General features: G+C 48.6%; 1 long non-coding RNA gene across 1 annotated transcript in view; it reads right to left on the bottom strand.

The window, feature by feature from the left end:
* The window catches only part of LOC113491418, a 13,262-nt gene extending 10,098 nt beyond the window's left edge, over positions 1 to 3,164 (bottom strand). Inside the window, exons 1-2 of the long non-coding RNA XR_003400399.1 lie at positions 2,712 to 3,164; positions 2,549 to 2,567 (exon numbers count right to left, since the gene is read on the bottom strand). This is a non-coding gene — a long non-coding RNA (uncharacterized LOC113491418). The remainder of the gene's footprint in view (positions 1 to 2,548; positions 2,568 to 2,711) is intronic.
* Between the last annotated feature and the right edge of the window lie 6,814 nt (positions 3,165 to 9,978).

Genomic DNA, 9,978 nt, shown 5'->3' with positions numbered 1-9,978 from the left:
GAAGGAAGGAAGGAAGGAAGGAAGGAAGGGAGGGAGGGAGGGAGGGAGGGAGACAGAAATAGAGTAGAAGCCAGAGCTGCAGCCTGGGGCACAAGGTGTGTTACGAGTGCTTTGAGGATGGCCAGGGCTGAACCAGTGAGGAAGGTTCTGCTCTTGGTGGGGACAAAGGTGGGGACACAGGAAAGCTTGCCTGGCATCATGGGTGCACCTTGATACACCCCAAGCAGCGCAACCAGTCTCCTCATATCCCAACCAAGCCCACTGTGCCTACCCAGAAACACCTACAGGCAAGCAGTGAGCTCCTTGTGAATCAGCATCCCCCATCCTGTGACGCTTCCCCTCACTCCCTTGATAGCTGTGGCTGTTCTGGCCCTGCTCCAGCCAGGTCCACTGCCTGAAAACACTTCTGAGGCAGCAACAAAGGGAGATTTTATAAGACAAAACATGAGACATGTTGGTATAACACCCCCTTTATGATAGGGAATGTCAGACTGATCCAGGCTTCCCGAGGCAAACACCTTAGACGTGGCAGACCAAAGCTCCTTCCTCGTACCCCTGACTCTCTGAGATATTCACCAGCAGGTCTTCTGGCAAGGTACATGTGCATCTGCTGGTGCATTGAGGTGGCCAGTGCTCAGGCACACACCTTCCCATGAGATCTGCAGGAAAATTGCTTTTCCCCACCTTACTCCTACAGCCAGGGCCAAGGCTTTCCTGGACAGACACTGCACCCTCTCCCAGCCAGCCCAGTGCAAACACCCTGCCAGTGAGCAGGGAATCCAGCACAATGCCCAGATTCGATCCCTGCCTGCCTCCCCTGGGGAGAAGATCATGGCACTGGACATTCACCGACAGGCTTGAACAGCTGCCATTCTCAGGAAGATCAGATTTGATATCAATCGCATGAAACTATTATGTTATTTAATAGAGACAGAAACAAATGCTTTCAGTCCAGCAGCATAAGCCCTTGCAAGCAGTGGGCAGCTGCCTTCTGCCTGAGGCGGTGCTCCTGCCCAGACCTGAGGGATGGGGCAATGCTGGGTGGGGGACAGACAGTCAGAAGGTGTCCTTAAAATATAAAGGAGAAGGGAGGCAGAAACAGGGGTCTTGAATTCCCTTCCAATGCTTTGAAATAAAAGTTTCTTTGGAGGTAGGGTGTTGAGAAGATAATGAGCTTGCAGATTTCCTTCCACTGATAAAGAAGTTTACATGTTGGAGTGAAACATCAACGGGGTGAGAGGGGTGGAGGGTCAGCAGACCCCTTCCTTCTTCTGAAATAATAAATCCTCAATCATCAGCCCCAATTTAAGACCAAGAGCTCTGCAATAGCACACAGAAACAACTGACAATTAACATAGCAGTCTTCTAAGCGACAGAGATACAGAACCACTAGCAACACCCAGATCAATGAGAAAAACGCTTCCTGTTAGCAGAAAGAAAATGCAGAGTAAGTTCTGCTTTTTCATGTTTACCATTTTTCTTTGTAATAATTTGCAGGGAAATGATGCATGTTGTTTTTTTCTTTCTTTCTGTTTTTTTTTTTTTTTCAAACCCTTGGTACTTTTCACACAGCTGCTGTTTCCAAGAAGCAAAAGGTATCCATCAAGAGTGTTACAAAAACTGGTATTGGCATAAAATTTACCAGATAATTGCTAGTCAAAACTGCCTGACATTATTTCTAGTTCTCTTCTTTTTAATTCTTCTATATCTCTCCCCCCGACTCCAGCCAACAGCTTTCAGTGATGTACAGAAGATGATGCATTTGCTATATTAAAGTACATTCTATTCCCTGTCCCTTTTCAGACACTTTGGATGTTGCACACACAATTGAAATGCAGTAATAATCTAAACAAAACAAGAAAAGACAATTTATGAAACCTCAATCAAAGACCTAACTCTTGCTTTGCAAAGAAAAAAATACCCCAAACCCACGAAGACCCTAAACAGTGAGATGATTTTAAGAAAAGTTAAATATAAACAAGTCTCAGACAGGTACCTCTCCAGGGAGGAGATTTTGTAACCCTTCCTCTTTCCCACCATCCTTCCCCATCATAACAGTACGAACTAACCAGAGCTATATTTGAAATTCCTGGAATTATTCACACTCCTTGTATCATTTATAGTCATGTACAAAGAGCTGCTGAATATGTGTGAGAAAAACATTCCTGCTGCAATCGCTCATTGACGTGAATTGCTGGACACACAGTTGTTCCCTTTCCACCACCACCCCTGCCCAAAACACACACCAAAATCAATTATTGCTACTTGTTGGGTAAACAGAGGCAGTCTCACATACATGGGCACCATACACGGACATACATGTACAGCTGGACATGCACAGAGAAATAACTTTCCTCTCTGGGAAGACAGAATTATTAACATTACAGACATGTCTACCCTTTACTTCACCAGAGAGGAAACAGGTATGAAACAAAACAGGAATGATGCAGGTACATGGGTGGGCGCAAGTTTTCTATTAAAAGGACAACAAAACCAAGCGAAACGAGACAGACATAAGGTTAGCCAGGTGTGCATGCGTCTCACCTACCTTTGCATGGAAAAGAAATCTCCAAGGGAGAAGTGTCCAAGTCAGAGAAGCAAAATAAAATAATAACGAAGACGCTTTGAAAAAATTCCCCCACTAAGAAAAAAAAGCCCCCCCCCACCTCCCCCCCTTGCACACAGGCACACTCACACACAGACACACACACCTCAGCTCCCAGGGAGGGGAAAAATAGGAGAAAAAAGATCAGGATCAGCTGAGTGATGGGGAGCAAAGAACCTGCAGGCGAGAAGCGGGGAGTTGTGTTAGATCGTGGCTGCAAGGACTGAGCGTGTGCAGGAAGGAGATGTTTTAAAAGGAGAATACATGGTAAGAAATTGTGGCTGCTCAGGCTTGGAGTCTGAAGCTCTGGAGTCAGAGCAAAAGAAAAGAGGGAAAAAAAAGACCTCTTCCTCCCTGGGTTTGGGGGGCTCTGTGTGTGTGTGTGTGTGTGTGTGTGTGTGTGTGTGTGTGTGTTTTTCCAGGCAGGTGGTGTTAAGAAGTGACAGAATCTTCCTTCCAAAAAGACCAGAGGGTCAAAATAATCGTGGGGTGCTAGGAGGTGATGGAAGTGTGGGTGGGGGCAAGTTTAGTTATTCCATGGTGGGAAAGCGAGGAGGAAGGGCTGCCATGGGGTTTCTGTCTGTCTGTGTCTCTCTATCTGTGTCTTATGGTATGTTACCAACGGCTTATGGAGTGAACTGCACAGTGAGAGAGAGAGAATAACTGTACAGGCAGAGAGGGAGTGAAACGCCGTCCTTACAGTGACACCAAATGTCTTTAGGGGAAACCTACAATTAGAGGTGCGTAAGGCAGGAATTCTAGCAACACCAGAGGAAAGGAAGAAATCTCCTTGTACACCATCACACACCCACATCCATGGTGGAGTCTCAGGATAGCAGATCCTCCCCTGCCTTCAGCCCACCCACCCTTCTTTTTCTAATGGACACTGACTTCAATGTGCTTGCCTTGCCCTGAACTTGTGAGCATATGTCCCTCCACAGGTCACAGACCAAACAGAGAATTGGGAAGAGTTAAAAAACCAACCTAACAACCCCACCAAAAAGTCCCTCCCTCAAAACCAATCCCACCTCTCCCCCCATCCTACTCCCAAATCTGTTACAGGAACTCAAGGCATGGGAACAGCTCACTGGAAGTTAGTTTCCTACTGCATTTTGTGAAGCTGGAGGGATGGATAATACACAGGTGTCCCACTAATGAGGGGCTAGAAGAGTACAGCTGCCCCAAGCCCCCTCCAGTGGAGGACCAGCCCATCCATCTGCCCCACTAGTCCCATCCCATGGCTGAGCAGCCTAGCCCCATGCCAGCACAGGCTCCTCACCCTTGGAGCACTGACCTTCTACCTTCCTGCTGAGGATCCCCAAGTCAGCTCTGAGAAAGAGACACTACATGAAGCCATCACACTGTCAAGGTTCTTAATAGGTATTGCCTGTTCAGACCAATAAAACCTCAGATGTTATGAGAAATGGAGATACTCTTGCTTCTGCCATGGGCATATATTGTAAATAAGCAGCTAAAAAATGCCTAACTCCCAGGTGGGGTGTGGTACAACGTGCACTGCAGCCCAGAAGCTCCTCTGCTTCTCAGGGATACCCAAAGCCTTCTCCATCCCTTCCCCACCAATTCAACGTCTGTGCCAGCTGTCACAGATTTTGTGTGCACAGCTAAAATAGCTGGGTCAGGGCAATTAACACATCTGACCTAAAAATGGCTGGGAAATCAAGCACTTTAATCATACTGCGAAACAGGCCCTGAACATTAACTCTCTTCAGGAAGGCAATGGAGAAAGCACACCCTCCAGTAAAGCCAGAACATCTCTGTTTTCACCTCAAGGTAGCTCACATGTGTTCACCATCTAGGGTAAAAATTGCCCAGTACACATCCTTTCCTCTGCCATCCATCTCTGTGTGGCTTGGCTTTGCTGTGCCAGCAGCAGCAGGCAGAAGCCAAGGAGCCCCTGGCCATTTCCATCACATAAGACGAGTTCCCTGGAGCCTGAACAAGGTGGTTGGCATTGCCACTGTCTCTTGTGAGGCCCTTAAAAGTCTTTGGAGCAAAGACAACAGCTGCTGTCCACTTTTAGCATAGCACTTTTGTGTTTTATAAAGTGTCTAATCTTGTTTCCTCTCCTGAAAGGCAAACCCAGAGGAATCTCAGGGTGCACAAAGAGTGCTAAGAAAAATGAAAAGGGAACAGTGTTATAAATGACAGGAATATTGTGAGCATCAAAAGTTACCTAATCAACAACCCCCGTCAAAAAGAGCCCTTCTTTGGGCAAGTTCAGCCTTTCTTTTTTCATAGCTTCTGACCAGGGCTGCAGCCAGATGGTGAACCCATGCATCTTCCACAACCTGGAAAGATATTTTATTTGAGAATAATAAATGTTTGTGGTGGCCAGACCTCTCCCTATCAGTGGTTAGAGCCTATTTGTACCAAAGCCATGTAGGACACTACCTCCAGCCACATTCATTACTAAACATGGTTGTGGTTAAGGGCTCCCATGTAGGAGCAGGAAGACAGCAAGTGCCCATCCACATCAGGAAGCCCCTTGAAGTGCAGGATAGACATGATTTCATGACACACCAGCTTCGTGTGATGGGGATGTGGCACTGGGCATGTCCCCAGAGTCACAGCAGAGTTTGGGGTGATACCAGAGCCACATAATCATCCCCAAAGCTGGCTGAGGTGGATGCCCAGACAGCTCTCTAGATAATCTCTCTGAATGGTTGGGTGCCAAGCTGCTGGCAAACTTCTGAGACATCTCCTACCTCAACCAATTGGCAGCCCCCTAAGAGATGTTACTCCACCCTAAATACACCACAGGCACCACACATAGCAAATATGCAAGCAACCACAGGTACTCACACTCCCATATACACACACCTATGTATGCCTTCCCCATTTCTACATACACCAGAGCGTGTGCTTCTAGTCCCCTCGTGCTAGCAAGTCTACCCTGGGCTGCCAAGGTTAATCCCCCTTGGCTTCCTCCTCACCAGCCACAAGACACACCACTCCCTCTCCTCCTAAAAAGCATCTGTTATTCCTTCCTGAGAAGAAGAACTTCAATTCTGTCCCCGAAATGATGAATCTGAGCATTATATTATTTCAGATGCCTGCAATTCACCAACAAGCCCCTTCAGGGGGAACAGGGAAAAATGCAATTGAATTTATTCATGCATGTCAAATGAGAAAAAGAGAATGAGGAGGAGGGCAGGAGAGAGAGGGAGAGGGTGAGACAGGAGGGAGAAACGGGTCAGCAAGGAGAGGCAAAAGAAATTAAATCATAAAGGAAGATGAAGGGTACACACAGAGGGGTACAGGAGGAAAAATACACATAAATACACACCCAGGATAATCCATGGGTCATCACTGATGTCCACATCCCAGGATCATGTCTGTTTGCCTTCCAGCATACCCACAGCATGGGATAAAGAGACATTTGAACTGTCACTCAGACAAACACTCCAAATTGATAAAAACATGCAACAGGCTCGGAAGGAGAGGAGAAGGGAGTGGGTGAGGAAACAGAGCCATGCCATTTATCCCTTCACAGATTTGGAGATGGTGAAAAGAGCAAGCCCAGGGTAGCTCATGCTCCAGAGCAGAGCCCTCTCCTCCCCACACCCCTCCCCAGACCACACACACTGGGGAGGATTTCCCTGGGCTTGCTGGTAGATACACCACAGGCATCCCCCACAGTGTTATCACCAAGCCTTGGGCTGGGAAGCCACTGCCCTCCCTGAGCAGACTCTTCTCTCCCCCATACCCAAGGGAAGGGTCTGAAGATGAATGGGTCCTCATCTTGCAGTTCACAGTAGTAACAGGGCTCCACCTTCAACCCCCAAGGCACTTTTAAAGAGTTTTGTCACCTGCCTTGAGTGATACATGTGGGTTCTCTTGGGAGCGACCTGGGGGTGGGTCATACCAGAGGTGAGCATGGCACAAGCTGGTGCTACAGATGCATCCAGAGCATTTCCAAGAGTCCTTCCCTGTCCCCACTGTGATTTTTGAGAGGAACAGGAGAGTCCATGTAGTCTCTGTCACCACCTGAGCCAGCAGCACCTGCTGAGAAGTTACTGAGGAGTGTGTGATTCACTGCCACTGCTTCAGAAAGGGCACCAGGTGAGAGGGAACAAGCCGGAAAGGGGGAGCTGTAACAAAGCAGGGAGGCTGCAAGGATAGCTGAGAGATGCAGCCCTCTCCTCTGCAGGTTTGCAGGTGGCTGTGGGCTGAGCCCACTAGGCAGCAGCCTACACTGGATTTAAAAGCATCCTCTAGCCAAGTCTCATGAGCATCATCCTGCCTCCTGCCAGGCTGAGCCAGCCCCAGTCCCTCTTGCCAGCTCTGATGGCAGATCCTGCTCTCCTGCGCAGCATGCAGGAGTCAAACACTGACCGCTGATGTGAATCCTGCTGCTGTTGCCCCCAGTAATGACTGAGCAGCCCAGCTCGCCCTCCAGCTAATCTACAACCGCACACGGACACCTCGGACCTGGGTCCACTGTGTGCCAGATTAGCCAGATTAGAGATGTGCCAGGTAGATACACATCGGCTGAGCTCATCCCCAGGCACGCAGCAAGGAAGCGGAGCAGCCAGACACAAAGCAGGCTTTTTCACAGTGCTCCCAGGTAGGGCATCAGGTCTGGCATCTGTTGCCGTTGTGGGTTTATGTTTGCTGCTTCCAGGAGATGGTGCTCAGCTTTTCCCACACCCTTCAAAATAGAAAGAGAAAAATAAAATGAGAGAGAGAGTAAGCTCTGACGTGAACCTAACTTTAGATCCAAGGGCTGATGACTCACTCCACTGGGGGAGAAGTGGCTGAGCTGGCTGTAGGTTTCTGTTTATATACCTCACTGAGCTAAATATATAGACTGAGAAGTTCTTCTGTTCTAGCCCAACAACTTCAATCTGCATTTTATCCCTCTCAATCTTAATGTTCCCTTCCCTTCTAAATCTCTCTCTCTTTCCCCCCAGCATTGCCTTCCTAATCCCCTTTTACGCTTGCTTTGTTGTAGGAAATTGAAGAAACACGTCTCCCCACTTCCACTCTCCCTGGTGTTTATGGTTAGACTGACAGAGGATTTCTGGGAAATGATTCAGTCTTGTGGCTCTTAAGCACAGCTCCTCACACAGATCTGCCAAAGGATTTCAGAGCTGGCCTGGTGCTCCCAGCCACAGTGCTGGCAATCAGATGCACACCACCTCCTGATCCCAGTGGTCACACAGCTCTCGGGATGGATGTCAGGTCCCTCCCAGTGGGCCCTTGTCCCATTGCTCCAGCATGGAGCTCCCCTCTGGTGCCCACCTGCACACCTGGAGGCTGGCAGAGTGTGTCCCTGCCTTCTTCAGCCCAGCACCCCAGGGGCACGATGCCACTCTGCCAACATGCCTCTGGCCCCAGCTGCAGCACCTGGGCATCAGGGGCCTCCAGAGGAAGGGCTGCTGGCCACCACCAGCTATTCTCCAATTCTGTCCCCAGAAAAAGGGCTCTGACACTGGCAAAAGGCATCTGGATGAAACCACTACAACTTTCACTTGTGATTTGCCAGAGCAGGTGACTTGCATAGCTGGCATCCCATAGCACCCTCTCTCACACCTGCACCTGCACCTTGTACATTTATGGCATGATGGTGCCACGGTCGCTCTCCCTTTCAACAACCATTCCAGATGTGGGCTGCAACATGTCCATCAGCTGCACAGTGGTCCAAGGGCCCACAGAGGAGTATTCCACACATCTCCTCCTCTCTGGTGGGTGCTGTCATCCCGCCCTGCCACCTGATAAACACTGCATCATCTTACACATTGGAAAAGAACCACCTCAAGAGATTTAACACTGGAGAAGGGCCAAGATGGACAGTCCAGCAGCACATGATGCTGCAAGGAAACAACATGTACACGTACAAACCTGTCTGGAATTCATTTTTACAGGACCAGAGTGGTGTAGCAGAGCTGAAATAGATGGTTAAGCTCATAAAGACCATTTCTGATTGCTCCAGATGCCACTGTGGATCTGTGACATCTGCAAGCTGTGATAACCCCTCACCTCACCCCTCCTCATCTGTAACAGGTCAAGACAAGGGGAGAACAGGATGGTAAAAGAGAAGAGCTCAGAAAGAGGCAAGAGGGAAATTATAAATTAATCCTTACAGCAGAGGAGAGAAACAAAGAGACTGCAAGAGAAAAAGGAATCTCCGCCTCCAAAGGGCAGCTCCTAGCTATGGTGGCAGACAGATTTCTAGACAGGAGACAAAGACCATTTATGAAAAGGTGGTTTTTATTAAAAACAACACTGTAGAGAAAAGGCACTGTAGAGGAAAAGAGGGGGTGTTCATTTGAGGGAGAGGTCTCCAAGGGATGGAATCCAATTTAAATCAACAGCTCAGTCTAGGAAAGGAAGATCATCATTGCAGTTCACTAAGCAGCTGCTGGGAAGAGGAGCATTGTCTTCAAAAGCCCTGAATTAATCTTGTCTAGATGTAGGTCTATGGGATCCAAGAGTAAAACCTGGATCTGAGCTTTCCCAAGGCACCTCTTGAGTTTGGACCCAGACTGAGACACACCCATCTCTCAGGGACTGTCTTACACAGTACCTATTTGTCATCTTGCTCAAAACCTTCTTGTCCCCACTCAAAGTATAAGAGAACTGGTTTCCCAGCTGGTGGATAAGCACCGAAGCTAAGCCACCCTGACCTGCTCCAACCCACTAATCATTCAAAGGACAACACAGAGAGCCTGCATACAGCAGCCTGATCATCCTCTATGAAAGGAGGACCAGTGCTTCCTTTGTAGTGAGCATAAGCAAGCTAATCTCAAGTGTGTAAATGTTTGCAAAACGCCTGTTGCAGACAGACAGGCTCTGTCTAGGCTGTGGTCAACAGCCCCCAAGAGATCCATTACCTCCTTGGCATAGCTGTGCTCCCTGCTTCTCATGGTCAGTCCCTGCCTGCCCTTACACAGCTGGAGGGAGGCCAAGGCAGAGGCACAGAAGGCAAGATGCATCCTCCAATCAGCAGCTACTTCAAGGAGCAGAGAAGGCGGCAGCAAGGTCAAAGTTGGACTGGGGTCTCCTCTCAGGCATGTTCACTGCTCCTTAAAAAAGAGAGCAAACCTGCATCTCAAATAACTGAGTCCTTCTCATCACCCATCCACCACTTTGGCCTTAACTCTTTGAGGCCATGTGCCATGTTCAGCACAGCTGCTTTATCCCAGCTGGCCCTGACCCATGGTCTCACCTGGCTTTGGACCCAGGGGAACCTTTAAGGAAAACCAGACAAGCGTCTGCAGTCAGCTGAGTGGCAGAAAGCAGCAATGGGCCAAAATGCAAGAGGACATCTGGGGCTAGTAAGAAAAATGGACAGCTATTTACAAACCCAAAATAACAGCAAAGGCAATCTTGTGGTGACACCTCATGAT

The sequence above is a fragment of the Athene cunicularia genome, assembly GCF_003259725.1.
Source record: "Athene cunicularia isolate RWA chromosome 1 unlocalized genomic scaffold, athCun1 chr1_part2, whole genome shotgun sequence".
Lineage (NCBI taxonomy): Eukaryota > Metazoa > Chordata > Aves > Strigiformes > Strigidae > Athene > Athene cunicularia.
The sequence above is the reverse complement of the archived record's forward strand: the minus strand, read 5'-3'. Positions and strand labels throughout refer to the sequence as shown.